The 18,701-nt window shown below is 38.0% G+C and overlaps 1 non-coding gene across 1 annotated transcript; it reads right to left on the bottom strand.

Moving 5' to 3' along the window:
* Positions 1 to 17,216: 17,216 nt before the first annotated feature.
* Positions 17,217 to 17,322, bottom strand: LOC124962467 (U6 spliceosomal RNA). The gene has a single exon (XR_007104485.1). It is a non-coding gene; the product is annotated as a U6 spliceosomal RNA (small nuclear RNA).
* Between the last annotated feature and the right edge of the window lie 1,379 nt (positions 17,323 to 18,701).

Raw genomic sequence — 18,701 nt, 5'->3', positions numbered from 1 at the left:
TATTTTTCTCAATCATTCCTTAGCACAGGACTTCAGAGGAGTTGAACTAAACTAAAAATTCATTTTATTCTAAAAATTATTTAAACTCATTTTTACTGTAACTATTGGAATTGTATTTCTTCCTCCAAACTATAATTAAGTTAACCCCATTTTTTTATTTATTTTTATACTTTAGTTGTAGATGGACACATACATCTTTTTAAAATTGTATTTATTTATTTTTGTGGTGTTGAAGATTCAACCCAGTGCCTCATACGTGCTAGACAAGTGCTCTGCAACTGAGCTACAACCCTGGCCTCCCACTTATTGATTTATAATTTTCTGTGTCATAGCATCCAAACCTTACCATGTCAGCTCCGGGTACCCAAACATACTCTCCATAGAGGTAGGGTTTGTTATACCATCATGCTAATAAGTAGGGATTCTTTGGATTTACAGACATCTTTGGGGCTTTGCTGAGTTGTATGTGCATGGAAAAATCCTGTAATTGGCAAAAAGACTACCCCATAAGCTGGGCAGTTAGTTAGTTAACAGTCTTATTCCACATTTCCTGAGTACTTGAGCAGTATTTTACTCAGAAATCTATCGCTTCTGGGCTTAGGCACCTTCTGGGTTTAAAACTCCTTCTCACTCCACATTTTCCTGATTTGATAAGTGTTCCTAATTTTAAATATTCTTTAATAGCTTCCCATGCCTATTAACTACAATCCCTTCCCCTATTTATTCTCTACTCTAAATTTCTGCTTTCTTCTATTTCCTTGATAAAAATTCCTGATTACTGCCAGGCACAATGGTGCACACCTGTAATCCAGCTATTCTGGAGGCTGGTAAACTAAAAGTCAGCTTTGGCAACTTAGCACGACCTTATCTTAAAATAAAATTTTTAAAAAGGGCAGAGAATGTAGCTCAGTGCATGAGGACCTGGGTTTAACCCCCAGTACCACAAAAAGAAGAAAAGAAAAAGCAAAGCAAAACAAAAACAAAGAAAAGAAAAAATATTATTGGTTACCAATATTCCTGACTACTCTCTGGGAAACCCAAAACAAATCATTAGTACATGAATAAGAAATATTTTCATACCCTAAAAATGACCGCTTCAAAGTTCATCTCATTCCTACCATAAATGTGGGCTGAGGGCTTGTAGTGTAGCTCAGTGGTCGAGCACTTGTCTGGTATGTGCAAGGTCCTGGGTTCCATCCTCAGTGCTGCAGAAAAAAAAAAAAAAAAAAAAAATGGACCGAAGAACTCCCAAAGCAGGAAAGGAAAATAAAAATTCATGCTAAGTTTTTCAAGGTTAAAACCACATGCTGCCACAAGAACACAGAAGTATGAATTAATTTGTAAAGAACAACCATGAGTCTATGTTATACAATTTTATTCCTGCACCTTTGTGAGGTAGGAAGGACAAGTATTAGTGTCCCATATTACAAAAGAGAAAAATGAGGGGCAGAAAGACTATGAAACTTATCTTAATCAGAAACTAGAACCTTTGCTTTGAGAATACAAATCCAAAGTTCTTGATTCCCTACCCCACAGCCTTCAAAATCTATTGCTGGGTTACTATTTCAAAAGCAAGATGAGCATTTAGGGATGACAAAGCAGAAGAGTGTTTAATTTAGTCTTTTTTTTTTTCGTTGTAAAGGAAACAGGTGTCAAGTCATCGACACGCATTCACCTGATTGCCTTTGAGACAAAGGTTTATAATTGTAGAACAGCTCTTGGCTATAGAGTGAGTTGTTATCAGCATGGAGACAACTGGCCTAAACGGAGACCCAGCTTTGACCTCATTAGTACCAATGTCTAGTTGATGTCTGAGAATGTCTTAATATCATTAGATAAACTCACATCAAAATAGCAGCTTTGATATTTAGGGTCAAATAATTTCCCTGCTTTTCTAGAAGACAGAATGAAGATTTAAGTGACTAAAGTATCAACACAATAGATTCATGCATAATTATTCCTGCTATGGACTTTTTTTTTTTTTTTTTTTTTTTGCTATGGACCTTTGTGACCAAGATTTTGACCCCTCATATTTGAAAGCATGCTAAATACTCTTACAGCTCAGTCACTGCACACAGAAGAACCCCTATTTCCTCTGAATCATCTCTTACTATTCCAAAAACACCTTGGCTCAAAACCAATCTTTTGCATAATTCACTTCTACACGGGTGACAAAAGCATAATTGGTAGATGTGGTTAGCCCAGAACTAGAGCAGTTGCTCTTGACGTTGGTAGTAGTACAGCTTGTGCTCAGCTCATTGAACTAATTCTAGCACATCAAAGGGGAAAGGCTTCTAATTAGAGTAAACTAACAGAGCACGAGAAAGGGGGCTCTGTGGCAGCTGTGACATCACACACATCATTTAAATGTCTGTACTTTTGTAATAAAATAAACAATTTCAACTAGGTGATCATGGGTTAGTTTCAGTCCTAATAGTTGTTGAGATTCCATAAAATGTAAACTGAATAATGCTACCAATTAAGGGAAAGAAATAGTTGTGAATCAGTGTGAAAAACTCCCTAATTTAAGGTTCCTTCATTCACTGTCCAATTCATTGGACATTTATAAATTACCTAATCCAGAAACCAGTAAGTCTTTAAGATAGTTTCATCCCAACTCTACTGGTCTTGAAATTTTGCATCAATGCATGATTTTTTTTTCCAGTTTGAGCTAATATTGCTTTCATACTCTACTCCCCATTCATTCTTCCTCTGCTGTATTTAATCTAAGGTTTCACAATAAAATGCTATCTTGTCAAGGAAATCGGTGCAGAACTTGAGAGATCCACATTAAGAATACAAAACTCCATCGGGTCATGGAAAGGCTATTGAAGTGTCATTAGATTTATGGTAAATTACCTGTCTCCAATATCTGAAAGAGCTTAAATACAGTCTATTAGCTATACAAAAACAATGTTACCGTGAGATAAACACATACACACACACACACACACGTGTAGAATCCAGAACATGACACGAGACATTATTTGTTCCACTGAGATTAGTTCCTTGACTTCCCTTTTCCCTCCTCTTTGCCTCTCACCACTTTTGTTTGTTTCGGGGATTGAACCTAGGGGTGCTTGATCACTGAGCTATACCCCCATGCCTTTTACATTTTATTTTGAGATAGGGCCTCATTAAGTTGCACAGGCTGACCTTGAGTTTGCACTCTTCCTGCCTCAGCCTCCTGACTTGCTCTGATTACAGACAGGCGCTACCATGCCCAGCTCCTTTCAGCCTTTTCTGTCCTTCATCTGGTTTGGTTGCCCAGAGGGACCTTGGTGTGGTGGAAATGGTGGAATTTCCGGGCTTCTTTTCCAGTTTTAGTTGTATTAAAGATAGGTAAAATGTTAGGAAACCATACTAATGTACAAATATTGTGCACCCAATACATCAATGACAAACTGATTCAATTTATGTCAACACAGAATCAAGATACTGAGAGATTACAGTTGAAACAAACAGCATGTCATTTAAATGTGATAGGCCAGATTTGTTTCCAAAAAATTAGATAATCACGTACAACAAAAGAGTACAGTTAATGTTAATCACAAGTTTTATTAAAAACCATGAATTTAGCCAAGCACAGTGGCACATGCCTGTAATCTCATCGACAAATGCTATATAGAAAAAATGCACGAAAATGATATGCTGGCGTGGGACACACAGGTAGCTATGAAAGATGAGAAAAATACAGATCCCCAATAATTTCTGAAATATAAAAAGTGCAGAAAGTTGGAGGATAAATAAAAACGTGTAAATGTTTTAGACTGAAAATCCATGTTGCCCCCAACCCCAGCCCACCCCATGAATTTATACACTGAAACCTAAACCCCAATGTGATGGCATTTGGGGGTTGGACTTTAAGAGGTGATGAGGTCGTAAGGGTGGAGCCCCACGAATGGAATTTGTGCCTTTTTTAAAAAGAAACTCTAAGCAGGGTGTGGTGGTGCACACCTATAATCCCAGTGACTTGAAAGCCTGAGGTAGGAGGATTACAAGTTCAAGGCCAGCCTCAGCAATTCAGCAAGGCCCTAAGCAATTTAGTGAGACCCTGTCTCAAAATAAAATATAAAAAGGGGGGCTGGGGAGATAGCTCAGTTGCTAGAGTGCTTGCCTTGTAAGCACAAGGCCCTGAGTTCGATCCCCAGCACCCAAAAAAAAAAAAAAAAAAAAAAAAAAATATATATATATATATATATATAAAAAGGACGGAGAATGCAATTCAGTAGTAGAATGTCGGGGTACCCGGGACCCCTGGCCCTAGGTGTGGCTAAGATGGCGCCTGGCAGTGAGTCAGAGCAGTTAACTTTTGCACAAACATCTGACATAATTTTAAGGAAGTCTTTATGACTGGTTCTCTGGTCTCATGCACAACGCATGATCTCGGTATGCCCTGCTTGGCTCTCTGTATCTGTCCACGCTTTTCCCTCGTGTGCTCTCCTTTGATTGGTGGTTTTACCTATATAAGGTCTGTAACTTCCCTGCTGGGGAGGGAAATAGGATAAGAAAAAGAAACAATAGAAGCAGAAGGACAGCGCGCAATAAAGCATTGAAACTTCAACCAGGTGTCGTGTTTCTCTGCGGGCAGGGAACGCGATAGTAGAACACTTGTCTAGCATGTGTGAAGATGTGGAATCATCCCAAGAACCACCAAAAAAAAGTAGATAAAAGATCCTGGAGGGCTGGGGATATAGCTCAGTTGGTAGAATACTTGCCTCGCAAGCACAAGGCCCTGGGTTCAAATCCCCAGCACCGCAAAAAAAAAAAAAAAAAAAAAAAAGATCCTGGAGAGCTCCTTTATCCCTTCTTCCATGTAGGGGACACAGTCAGTAGACAGCCATGTATGATCCAGGAAGATTGCCCTCACCAGATATGAAATCTAATGGTGGCTTGATCTTAAACATCTCAAATTCCAGAAATTTGAGAAATTGTATTTGTTGTTTATAAGCCACCCAGCCTGAATGGCCTAAGACAGTGGGCCTGATGTTGTTATTATAACTTCTTTAAGTAATAAAAAAAAGGATAAATATGCCTGCATTGCCCTTAGCTGGTTGGAGAACAGAGTGGTTCTAATCTAAAAAGGGATTGTAGGTAATGGGTTCCAAAGTTGATTGAAAGCCAAGATTTTATAGACAAGGCTAGTTTACTTCAAATATGTCCCATAGTTGTCGATAAACAGATATGCATAAAGAATCTCCAGAAATGCACATTTTGAAGAATTGGCAGTACTTTGGATTAAGATGTGGTAGGAGAGAGGGAGAAATGGGAGACCTAGGAAATACCTATATGACTTCGATATTAGAATTGAAGGACAAAGAAATTGCCAAGGATAAATCCTAGTTTGCCAATTTTAGAATGTATTAGCTAGCTATTACTGTGCAACAAATTATCCCAAAACCTAGTGGAATAAATATTTTCCTGGGCATGGGGGCATACACTTATATTTAGCTAGACCTCTCAAAATTAAAAAAAAAAAAAAAAAAAAAAAAAAAAAAACATCGAGGGATATAACTCAGTGGAAGAGTGCTTGCCTATCTAGCATGCACAAGGCCCTGGAGTCAACCCAGAACTACAAAAAGAAATTTTTATTTATTATCCAGGGTACTCTACCACTGAGCTATATCTCTAGTCCTTTTCAAATTCATTTATTTATTTTTATTTTTTTGTGGCACTGGGGATTGAACCCAGTTCCTTGCACATTCTAGGAAAGTACTCTATCACTGAGATATATCCTCAGCCCTTTTTATTTTATTGTGAGATAGGGTCCCATTAAATTGCCCAGGTTAGCCTTGAACTTGAGATCTTCCTGCCACAGTTTCTTGAATTGCTGGGATTACAGGCATGCACCACCTTGCCCAACTACACATGATTTCTTGTGAGATTTCAGTCAAGGTATCAGCTTGCGCTATCATCATATGAATGCTTGTTTAGGCCTAATCAACTTCAAAACTCAATGTATTGTTTTTGGCAAAAGACCTCAATTCACGTGACCTATCTGGACCTTTCCACAGAACTTCCTGAGTCTCCCTATAACATATTAACTGTCACACAGGTATTCAATCTTTATTGAATTGATTTTGGTTGTTAAACCTAAGCAGGTGTGGTCATGCATGCATGTAATCCCAGAGATGGGAGGTCGAAGCAGGATGGCAAGTTTGAAGTCAGCCTGGGCAACTTAGTGAGACGTTGTCTCAAAATAAAAAATTTAAAAGAAGACTAGAGATACAGCTCAGTGGTAAAACGCCACTGTGTTAAATTCCCAGTACCTAAATAAATAAATACAATACAATAAGTTTTTAAATCCTAAAAATTTCAACCAGGTAGAATTCTATGTTTATTCATTCATTCATCTTTTCTTCATTAATTTATTAATCATTGCATACTCAATGAGTGCCATGCAGTGTTCTAGGTGGTGGGACGCAGCTTTCACAGGGTTGTGTTCTCACTGAACTTGCATTCTAGTGAGGGAAGACTGGTAAAAACCAGGTAGGCAAAGGAAAAGATATTTATTCTTTTTTTTTTTAACCATACATTTATTTAAAACAAGCCAAAATATGATCATTTTTACAGGAAAACAATATAAACAATTATGAATGAGATATTTTGCATTTTTCCCTGTTTATTCAACATATGCATTTGAATCTACATTCCTTTTTGTATGCTAAGTCTTCAAACTCTGGTGTGCATTTTACACTTAAAGCACATATCAATGTGCGAGGTCCTGTCCTGGGTTTGATCCTCAGCAGGACAAAAAGGAAGGAGGGAGGGAGGAAGGAAATCTCAATTAGGGCTAACACATTTCAAAGGCTCCTCAGCAACACATTCCTGGTGGCTTTCTTTTTTTTGGGAGAGGGGTGCAACTTTTCATTTCTATGGTTATACACAACGTTGATTCACACCATTCATGTAATCATACATATACATAGGGTAATACTGTCTGTTTCATTCTACTGTTTTTCCATCCACACCCCCTCCCACCCCTTTTTCCTATACACCATCCAAAGTTCCTTCATTCTTCTCTTACCCCCATCCCCCCTTCTCATTATGTATTTGCCATGCACTTATCAGAGAAAACATTCGGCCTTTGGTTTTTTTGGGCTTGGCCTCTCTCACTTAGCATGATATTTTCCAACTTCATCCATTCACCAGCCATAATTTTATTCTTCTTTATGACTGAGTAATATTCCATTGTATATACATTCCACGTTTCTTTATCCATTCATCTGTTGAAGGGCATGTAGGTTGGTTCCACAATTTAGCTCTTGTGAATTGAGCTGCTCTAAACATTGATGTTATCGTGTTGCTGTAGTATGCTAATTTTAAGTCCTTTGGGTATAAACCGAGGAGTGGGATAGCTGGGTCAAATGGTGGGTCCATTCCAAGCTTTCTGAGGAATCTCCATACTGTTTTCCAGAGTGGCTGCACCAGTTTGCAACTCCACCAGCAATGTACGAGTATGCCTCTTTCCCCACATCCACGTCAACACTTATTATTGCTTGTGTTCTTGATAATAGCCATTCTAATTGGAGTTAGATGAAATCTTAGGGTGGTTTTAATTTGCATTTCTCTAATTACCAGGGATGATGAGCACTTTTTCATATATTTGTTGATCACCTGTATATCTTCTTCTGTGAAGTGTCTGCCCATTTACTTAACCCATTTATAGGTTGGGTTCTTTGTATTTTGGGTGTAAAGTTTTTTAAGTTCTTTATAAACTTTGGAGACGAGTGCTCTGTCTGAAGTGTGTGTGGAAAAGATTTTCTCCCACTCCGTAGGCTCTCTTTTCAATTATTGATTGTTTCCTGTGCTAACAAAAAACTTTTTAGTTTGAATCTATCCCATTTATGGATTCTGGCTTTTATTTTTTGTGTTATGGGGGTCTTGTTAAGGAAGTCTGATCCTAAGCTAACATCATGGAGATCTGGGCCTACTTTTTCTTCTATTTGCGTGGTCGGTTGGAGGTCCAGAAGGCAAGGTGCGGTTGGTCAGGCAGGGGTCCTAGAGGTGAGGTATTGTCGGTCTGGTTGCAGGATCCTGGAGGTGGGGTGCAATCAGTCAGTCGGGGGTCCTGGTGATAAGGTGCAGTCAGTCAGTCTGGCGGTCCTGGTGGCGGGGAGCAGTCAGTCCATGTGAGGGCCCCTGAGGTAGGGAGTGATCCGTAGGGCTGAGGGATCCTGCAGGTATTATGACAGTGAACTTCCAAGCAACAGCGGGCAGCTGGTCCTCCACTGGCGATCTGTGATCAGTCTGCTGACTGCTGTTGGATGATTGGGAGGTGAACCTCGGGTGGTGGGTTATGGGTAGGTGAAAGGCAGGTGATGGACAGGCAAGCAACAGGCAAATGGTGAATGGTAGGCGCTAGACAGTGAGCAATCTGCACTCAAAAAGTAGTTGATATGCTGGCAGACTGCAGATGATTGCAGTAGACAAATGGGGTAAACAGCAGGGGATCTATAAGTTGCAAAAACTGCCTCACCAAGAAACAGATATCCTCTGCTTGAAATCTGAGTTATGGAGCGACAAGAAACTCAGCCTCCCTCTAGTCCGCCATCTTGGATCTCCAAAGATATTTATTCTAGTAGTTAATATTGTAAAGAAAATTAAACATAATGACAGATTAAAGTGATTGGGTGGATGATACATTAGGTAAAGCAATCAGGAAAAGCATCTCTGGAGGAGTGATATTTGAGTTAAAGTTGCAAGAAGAAACCAGTCACATAATGATCTGAAGAATGGTATTTCCAGCATTCTGGAACAGCAAGTGAAGAAAACTTAGAGAAGGAAGGAGTTTGGTGTGTTTGTGGAACAGAAAGAAAGCAAGTGTGATAAGAACATAGTGAGCAAAGGGGAGAGCATTATAGCAATACCAACTCTTATAGGAACTTATGAACCTTAGAAAGAAGTTTATATTTTATTTTAACCCCATGGGAAATCATTGGATGTTTTTAAGCTGGGGTAACTATATAATTTGGTTTACCACATTGAAAAGATTAATAGGACTCTGAGGTGTATGTGTATGTTTGATTACTAGGACTACCAAGACAAAATGCCAAAGACTGGGTGACTTAAACAACAGAAATTCCTCAGTTATCCCTCATAGTTCAGTAGTCAGGAAATCCAAGACCAAGGTGCCAGCAGGATTGGCTTCCTCTGAGGACTATAAGGAAAGGACCTATTCCAGTTCTCTCTTCTAGGCCTACAAATGGCCACCCTCTTGCTGCCTCTCCATGTGTTTCTCTCATTATTCCTCTTCTTATGATGACATTAGTCATGTTGGGTTAGGGTCCCACCTTAATTGCCTCACTTTTATTTCATCACCTCTTTAAAGCTTTATCTCCAAATGTGGTTACATTTGGATGTACTGGGGGTTGGGACATCAACATATGAATTTAAGGGAACCACAATTCAGCCTAAAACAGGGGGCAAGAATGAAAACAAAAGACAGAGTAGGGATACAACTGCAGTGTCACAGTAAGAGTGACTTGGATTAGGGTATTAAGCACAGGAGGCAGAGAGGAGTGGTTGGTATAGGGAATCATTTTATAAATACCATGTATGGTATTTGCTACTTCTAAGTGAGAGGATTATTATTAGATGTTTTGGTCTAAGTAACTTCATTCCTGTTTGCTGAGATTAAGAACACTAGGGAAGGAGTCATTTATAGAGAAAGCAACAATGAGAACACTATTTTTAAAGACGTTATGTCTTAATTATCTATATAGTCTTCCCTTCCTTCCTTCTGTCCTTCCGTCCTTCTTCCATACTGGGGATTGAGGCAAGGACCTAATATTTGCTAGGCAAGTGCTCTACCACTGAGCTACATCCCTGCCCTACCACCCCACAGTAAGGCACTTAAATAGAGACATTAAATAGAAAGTTGTGTGTGTATGCGTGTGCAAAGCTGAGAATAATAGAGATATATCAATTTATTTGGGATTCATCATTATTTCAGATATTATGCTATTCATTCCCCAAAACCTATTTTTGGTCTCTGATTCAATTTCTACAGAACACAAGCTCACAGAAAAAGGATCTATGTGTAGAAAGGAACTCAAAAGCCTAATTATCCTCTACAAATTCTCAACTAATTTCTATTTTCAGTTCCCACTTTTGAAGTCCCTAGTAAATCCTTGTTCTGAACTTCTTAGAAGTTCTTCAGAGTAAATCAAGTTGCTTCTCATTTACATTCCCTTTTTGAACCTTGTGTTTTTGGGTCTTCTATCATTTTGGTCTTACAAAAACTTACTGAAATCTCATCTACTAGAAATCTACTTTCAGCCAAGATAGACCAACCTGAACTGGATTTATTCTCCTATCTATAACAACTAAAAAAGCAGTCAAATTTCATAAAACAACAATTTTCAGACAATGGATAACAAAACAGGCAGTGTAGGACTGTGATCCCTGAAGAAAAGGAAAACAGATAAGTCTCACAATTAAACCAGCTTACTGCCTGCAAACTGTCAGTAAAGGGAATCCAGGGGAAGCATGGCTATGTCCCTGAGTTGAGTATATAGATACCAGAGTTCAGGGAGGCCAAGGTCAACAGAATTTGCAGAAGAGAGTGTTAGAGAGGAAAGAGGTCATAGATATCTAAAGACTTGGAAAACAGTTTCAAGTCTTTGGCTGAGTTTCAGGAAACATAAACTGGGTGTTAGGAATGTAGGTCAGTAGAGCACTTACCTAGTATATGTGAAGCCCTGGGTTCAATCCCAAGCACTGGAAAGATCTTGTATTATACAGAGTATCAGGTAGAATCTTCAGAAGATCATTGCCTTAATTATGGAATTAAAATAGCTTAATTGATGGAATTAAAACATTATTCTTCACCTACACCAGTACTCTTAAAGTTTCAAAAGGGGAAGGGGAAAGAGAAAGGGAAGGGGAAGGAAGGGGAATTCTTGCAAGAACTAAGAGTCTTAGGTGAAAGGGAATAGGAAGAATGAGAGGATGCTTACAGTGTTAAGATAACTTGTAACATTTCATAGCACAGCAGGGTAACTATAGCTTACATAATTAATTGAATGTTTGGAAGTAGCTAGTAGAAAGGATTTTGAATGTTCCCAAAACAAAGATATGATAAATATTTTAGGTGATAGATGTCAATTACCCTAATCTGATCATTACACCTTGTATCTATGCCTATTACACCTTGTATCTATGCCTTGTATCTGTAGCCTATAAATATGTACAATTATTGTATGCTAATTTAAAATAAAAATATTAATGAAAAAAGTAGACTTCTCATCAGAAATTATGAAAGTCAGCAAAAAATGGAGGGACATTTTTAAAGCACTGAAAAAAAAAAAAAAAAGACCCTGTCAATGTAGAATTCTTTAAGCATCAAAAATATCTTTGAAAATTGAAGACATGGCCTATACCCAAAGGACTTAAAATCAGCATACTACAGTGATACAGCCACATCAATGTTCATAGCTGCTCAATTCACAATAGCTAGATTGCGGAACCAACCTAGATGCCCTTCAGTTGATGAATGGATAAAGAAACTATAGTATATATACATAATTGAATATTACTCAGCCATAAAAATAATAAAATTATGGCATTTGCAGGTAAATGGATGCAGCTGGAGAATATCATGCTAAGTGAGATAAGCCAATCTAAAAAAACCAAAGGCTGAATGATCTCTCTGATAAGTGGATGTGATACTTAATGGGGAGTGGGAGGGAGGCAAGAATGGAGGAAGGATGGATTGTATAGAGGAAAAAGAGGGGTGGGAGGGGGTGGGGGGAAAGAAAAACAACAGAATGAGACAAATGTCATTACCCTGTGTACATGTATGATTACACAAATGGTGTGATCTACTTCATGTACAACCAGAGAAACAACAGTTGTACCCCATTTGTGTACAATGAATCAAAATAAATAAATAAATCATAAAAAAAAACTGAAGACAAAAATGAAGCCTTTTCCAGGAGCTGGGTAAAGCACTTGCCTTGCATGTGTCATGTGTGAGGCCCTGGGCAGAGAGAATTCATCACAAGCAATGCATTTTTACATAACCCATTTGGTGAAGAAAATAAACAAGAAAATTAGGAAATATCTGAATGAAAATGAAATAACAGCATGTAAAACTTTGTAAGATTCAGTTGCAACAGTGCTCGGGAACTTTGTAGTATTAATGCTTTAGTACAGAAGCAGATGTCTCAGACCAATGATCTAAGCATCCACCTAAAATAACTAAGAGTGAATTACAACCAATATAAACAGAAGAAAGGAAATGATAAAAATAAGGGCAAAAGTTGATGCAATAGAAAATAGAAAACAAGAGAAAAATCCAATTCAGGTTCTTTGAAAAAAGCAATACAAAAAGAGAAAAAGAAAAAAAAATTACCAATATTGGGCTTAAAAGAGGATAACACTACAGATCCCACTGACATTAAGAGGGGCATTCCTTCTCCACCTTTTGACCAAGTTCAAGTGTAGCTATGACTGGGACAGAGGGTTGTGAGATCCTTCCTTTCTCCCTTGGCCTTCCCCCTCCCCTAGTCCTTCCCCTTGTCCTTCCCCTTCCTTCCCTTCCCATCCCTTCCCTTCCCATCCCTTCCCTTCTCTTTCTTACTAGGGATTAAATCCAGGGCTACTTCAACCCTGAGCTACAGCTCCAGGCCTTTTTATTTTTTATTTTGATACAAAGTCTCACTATGTTGCCCTGGCTGACCTGAAATTTGTTATCCTCCTGCCTCAGCCTCCCAAATCTCTGGGATTACAGATGTGCACCATTGCACCCACTTTTTTTTTTTTTTTGAGACAGGGTTTTACTAAATCGGCCAGGCTGTCCTCCAATTTGCAATCCTTTTGCCTAAGCTTCTGGAATAGCTGTGATTACAGGCATGCACCACCATGCCCAGTTTATTACCTGATCTAATTGGGAAATACAAAGGACATTTTTAACCACATCCTCCTTTTTAGAGGAGGTAGTATCATTCTCAGCTTAAGTGGACCTGTTTTTATCAGTTCAGTTATTTTAACTTAAAAGCAGCTAAACAAAGTTAGAAAACAGAATTTTTTCTTTTTTTTTTTTTTTTTTTTTTTGGTACTGAGGGTTGAACCCAGGTGCTTAACCACTAAACCACATCCTCAGATTTTTTATTTTTTTATTTTGAAACAGGATCTCACTAAGTTGCTTAAGGCCTCACTAAATTGCTGAGGCTGACTTTGAACTCATGATCCTTCTTCCTAGTTCTCCTGTGTTGTGGGGATTACAGGCCTGAGCCATCACACCTGGCTAAAACAGAACTCTAAAGTTCCTTCCCCCCTGATACTTCTATGGATTCATATTTGCACTGTAGAGTTGATTGAACCATATAATTTTATCATGTCTAGTCCCTAGTGGATGTCAGTTTAACATTGACTGAGTTTATTAACTAATTTTTAGTTTCCTATGAAAGTTTATATGCCAAGTCTTTTGGCAAATAGTTTGGTATTCATATATCTAGGCTTACTTGAATTTTCAGGGAGATTATTTTTTGGAACTTTTTTCCTTAAACAATATTGCTCTCCTAATCCAGTCTAAGGTGATTTTTTAAAATTCTTTACATAAATAATCATGTTTTACTCTTATCTTTTCAGAACATAGCAAAAAAGTCTTTGCCCCCAGTTTGTTTTTCACAGCTCACTATCCAGAAATAAAGAAAATAAAGAAGGCTTGGGTATAGCTTAGTGTAGAGTACTTGCCTGGGTTTAATCCCTAGCACTGGAGGGATAGGCAGGTAGGGGAAGACCAAGAAAATTTTTTAGAACAAAGAAAATAGGGGCTGGGGGGCTGGGGAGATAGCTCAGTTGGTAGAGCGCTTGCCTTGCAAGCACAGGGCCCTGGGTTCGATCCCCAGCACCCCCCCCCCCCAAAAAAAAAGAAAGAGAAAATAGGGGCTGGGGTTATAGCTCAGTGGTAGAGCACTTGCCTCACATGTGTAAGGCACGGGGGTCGATCCTCAGCACCACACAAAAATAAATAAAGATATTGTGTCCATCTACAACTAAAAAACATTTTTTAAAAAATCAAGAAAATAAAGAAAACTAAATATGTGTACAGACTGCCCCATTTTTTTTTTTTTTCTTTCTCTCTTAGTACGAGGAATTTTGGGGGATTAAATTTAGGGCTTTATACCCTGGGCAAGTGCTTTACCACGGAGTACATCCCCAGCCTAGAACTGAGGATTGAGCTTCATGCATGCCAGGCAAGTGCTTGGTCCTTTTAAATTATTTATTTATTTTATTTTGAGATAACGTCTTGTTAAATTGCCCAGGCTGGCTTTGAACTTTAGATCCTCCTGCTTCAGCGTCCCAAGTTGCTGGGATTACAAAGGTGTGCACAAACATGCTGAGGTTGCATGTATCCCTAAATTATGGTATTCAGGTTTTTTCTTTTTTTTTCATTTAAGTCACTTTCAAAGATCTGCATGCTCAAAATTCAGATTGAGAAGTCCTTGGGTGAATCTTTACACTGCTAGTTTTAGAAAGCAATACTAAATTATAAGCAGTCCTTCCTGGTATGGGGTGGTTGGGTTTTCTAAACAGTTGTTCAATTTCTATTATAAAATTGTTTCATTTTATTTGAGAAAAACAAAATATCCACATGATGGCACTATAACCTTCAAAATAAGAGATAGTCAAATATGTGAAGGTCTTGATGAATTCTGGAGTGCTTATGAACAAAACATGCTTAAAATGAGGCATACTTCATAAAAAAAAACACATGAATGCAATTCTCTTTTGCTTTTCAGAGACACACTGCCTAATACTTTATTTCCCTTTTCAAGTACATTTTTTCACATGGCATCTCAGTCCTCATCACTTAAGAAAAAAGTTATTAAACATTCTAGTACATGGCAACGAACTAGACAAGTCAAGCAAAAGTAAATAGAAATTTTAAAGCACATGACCTTGTCGGGATTTTTTTCTTTCTGGTGGTGTTGGGGATTGAACCCAGGGCTTCGTGCATGCTACCCAAGCACCCTACCACCCTACCACTGAGTCATATCCTCAGCCTCTGGGAACTTCTTCTTCATGTTTTTCCCATATTGTCATATCTTCCCCCCCCCTTTTTTCCCCCCCCTGTGGGAACTGGGGATAGAACCCAGGGATTCCCTGCCACTGAGCTACATTCCAGCCTTTTTGCCTTTTTATTCTTTATTTTGAGACAGAGTCTCACTAAGCTGCTGAGGCTGGCCTTAAATTATGCAAATCATCCTGTCTCAAGCCTCCTAAATTGCTGGGATTACAGGCATGAACCACCACCACTGACTGTTGTCATATCTTCCTATAGGGGGATTCTAAGCCAGGATTCAAAACCTACTTACAAAACAATGTTAAATGAGATGGATGTTATCATGTACCTTATATTCTGGCAGAAGAGATGGGTTTTAAATACATGTTGGCATAATTACTTAATTAAAATTATAATAGGTGCTATGAAAGAAAAGTCCATGTAAAATAAAAGCATATAAATGACTAAAGGTAATTAATTCAGTCTGACAAATGAAAGGAAGTTTCATTGAAGAAGAGATAATAAGCCAAACTCTGAAGAATGGATAGAAATGTAACTAGGCAGGGCCAAGGGCCCTTCCTGTCAAATATAGTAATGATCTTGGCAAGAAAAAAAAAGTAATTAGGCAAAAGAAATGGAAAAGCATCACAGTCAAAGGAAATAGTGGCATGTGCAAAGGTCCTGAAGTAGTATGTTTCAGGGACTAGGAACATGAACAAGTCTTGATTTTTAGTCCAGGATGTTTTATTAATGTTTCATTAGTCTGAATTTGTATGTCATATTCAATTTATTGATGAACTGCATTCTAAAAGCTTGATGAAATATTATTTGTTTAGAAGGAAAAACATTTTTTCTATGACAAAATAGTATAGATAATAGTGCCATGAAGCCTACTTAAGGCACAATGTGATCACTATATTCTCACTCAGTTGGACTTGAATCACATATGTCCTCAATAAAGATTTCTTTTTTCTTTCTTATTCTTCTTTCTTCCCCCCTGTGTTGGGGATGAAACCCAGAGCATTGCACATGCTAGGCAAGTGCTATATTCCAGTCAAGATTCTTTTCTTCTTTTGTGGTGCTGGGGATTGAACTCAGGGCCTTATGCATGCTAAGCAAGCACTCTATCATCTGAGCCCCCCAGTCAAGATTTCTTAGTGCATGAAATATACGACATTTCTGTATTATTCATAATTAACCAATAGAACAAATATAAAGTAGAAGTTACTTTAAAATTAATTTCGTATGCTGAAGATGGATAGTTGAAAGATTTAAGTCATCAATGGAGATTTTTATGGAAATTCTAAATAGAACTTCTATGCACATCAATATTCTTTAGAGGTTGATGATATGACTTTTTTTTTTTTTTTTTTTAAGCCTAGTTTTACTTTAAAACTCAGAACTTTCTTTTCCCTGCTATAGTAGTATTACTACCTCTATTCTTATGCTCAAGAAACATAATTGGGCATGTTCTCTGGCTTCCAAAATGAAAAAGAGTGAAAGTAAAAGAGAAAGGGGTTTTGTTTTGTTTTGTTTCTTTCCTTTAGAAACCAAGAAGTGGGACGGGGGTAGTAGTGAAAAAAAGAAAGAGGAAAAGGAGAAACTAAAAGACGGTGTAGGGAAGAGAAATTTGCAGTCGCAGCTCAGTGGTAGAATGCTTGCCTAGCATGTGAATCCCTGGGCTCAGTCTCCAGCACCAAACACTAAAACCAAAACCAAAACCAAACCAAACAAAAATCCCCAACTCTCCAATGAAGAAAGTAATAGAAGAACAGGGAGATAGATGAGATCATTCCCCCACCTCTTATATTTGGTATGGTCAGTCAGGGAGAGTTAATGGCTTCTTGAGACTGAAAGGGAGTAAGAAGATTTGGCTAGGGGCTGGGGAGATAGCTCAGCTGGTAGAGTGCTTGCCTTGCAAGCACAAGGCCCTGAGTTTGATCCCCAATACCACAAAAAAAAGAGAAGATTTGGCTATTCTTATGGTATGATATTCACATATTCTAAGTGCAAAATGTAAGAGGCACCTGTATTAAGGGAGTAATCTTTAACAGAGGATTTCTGACTGGGCATGATGGCACAAGCCTGTAATCCCAGCTACTTGGATGACTGGGGCAGGAGGATTGAAAGTTCAAGGCCACCCTGTGCTTTTTAGTGAGAACTTGTCTCAAAATAAAATTTTTAAACGAGTTGGGGATGTAGTGCAGTGGTGGAGTGATTCACGAATTTGTCATCATCTTTAGGCAGGGATGATGCTAATCTTCTCTGTATCATTTCAATCTTAGTATGTGTACTGTTGAAATGATTTCTAACTGTCTCTGCTACATGCACTCATATAACAATTATATAAATGGAGCATATTAAATAATTATTATAGCTAATATTTATTGAACATTTACAATATGATATGTTTTATACTAAAGCTTCTACATTATTTATTAACATGTATTCTTCACAAACATTTTATGAGGTAGTGTTAGGATCCTTATTATATAGTGAAAATAATTGAAGCTGAGAGAGGGGTAATAAAGTCACAGAGCAATAAAGATGCCACAGAGAACTGTCCTAATGCAAAAATGTATTTGTGTATATACAGGGTCTCCCTAAGTTTCCCAAGTTGGTCTCAAATTTAGGATCCTTGGGGTTGGGATTGTGGCTCAGTGGTAGATCCTCAGCACCACAATAAAAAAAAAAAAAAAAAAAAAGTAAAATCAAGGTGTTACAAAAAGATTAGCCTTGCTAATATCCTTTAAAGAAATTTTAGGTTCCTCTGTCTCAGCCTCCTGAGCAGCTGGGATTACAGATGTGCACTACCACACCTGACACGAAATACATTGATAATGGCAATCTCTCCCTGTTCCTCATTTCTTACCTCTCCCTTCCTTTGGGTTTATTTATTTATTTATTTATTGTTGTTGTTTCATTTTGTTGTTTTTTTGGGGGGAGGGGTACTGGGGATCTAACTTAGGAGCACTTTACCACTGACCCCAGCCTTTTGTTTTTTAAATTTTGAGTTGGAGTCTCACTAAGTTGCTGAGGCTGTCCTCAAAATTGCAATCCCCGTCTCAGCCTCCCAAATCACTGGGATTATAGTTGTACACCATTGCACCCAGTTTCTTTAGTTCTTAAAGACTTGAAGGGTGCTGGATATAGCATCCAGCCCTGTGAAGCATGGACACCCCCTCTTCTGTGTTAACCTAGTCTTGGGGTTCTGTCTCTTTGGTCTGCTGAATTGCCTATCTCATAGTCTGAAGTAATTGAACTTGAGACTTTTAATCTAACTTTTGCAGGTTCTTGATGTATTTTCAGTTTGATTCACTTTGAATTTTTCTCTTTTTGATAATTGGATACATGAGTTTGACAGCTGCTCTTCCATTGTTTTTGAGATTTTAGTAACTAGCTAACCATTGTTAGAATGAGCCCTCTTTGTTAGGGGAACTACAGTTGTATTTTAACCCAGTAATATTCTAATCTTTTTATTATAAAATAGTACCGGATTATTTTAAAGTGTATTATATGATAGTCACTGGATTTAACTTGGGGACTATTTATATATATATATATATATATATATATATATATATATATATATATATATATTTTTTTTTTTTTTTTTAATAATTATAGCCAGGCATGGTGGTGAACACCTGTAATCCCAGATCTTGAGACACTAAGGCTGAGGGATCAC

The sequence above is a fragment of the Sciurus carolinensis genome, chromosome 12, assembly GCF_902686445.1.
Source record: "Sciurus carolinensis chromosome 12, mSciCar1.2, whole genome shotgun sequence".
Lineage (NCBI taxonomy): Eukaryota > Metazoa > Chordata > Mammalia > Rodentia > Sciuridae > Sciurus > Sciurus carolinensis.
This window is presented reverse-complemented; position numbering and strand designations above follow the sequence as displayed.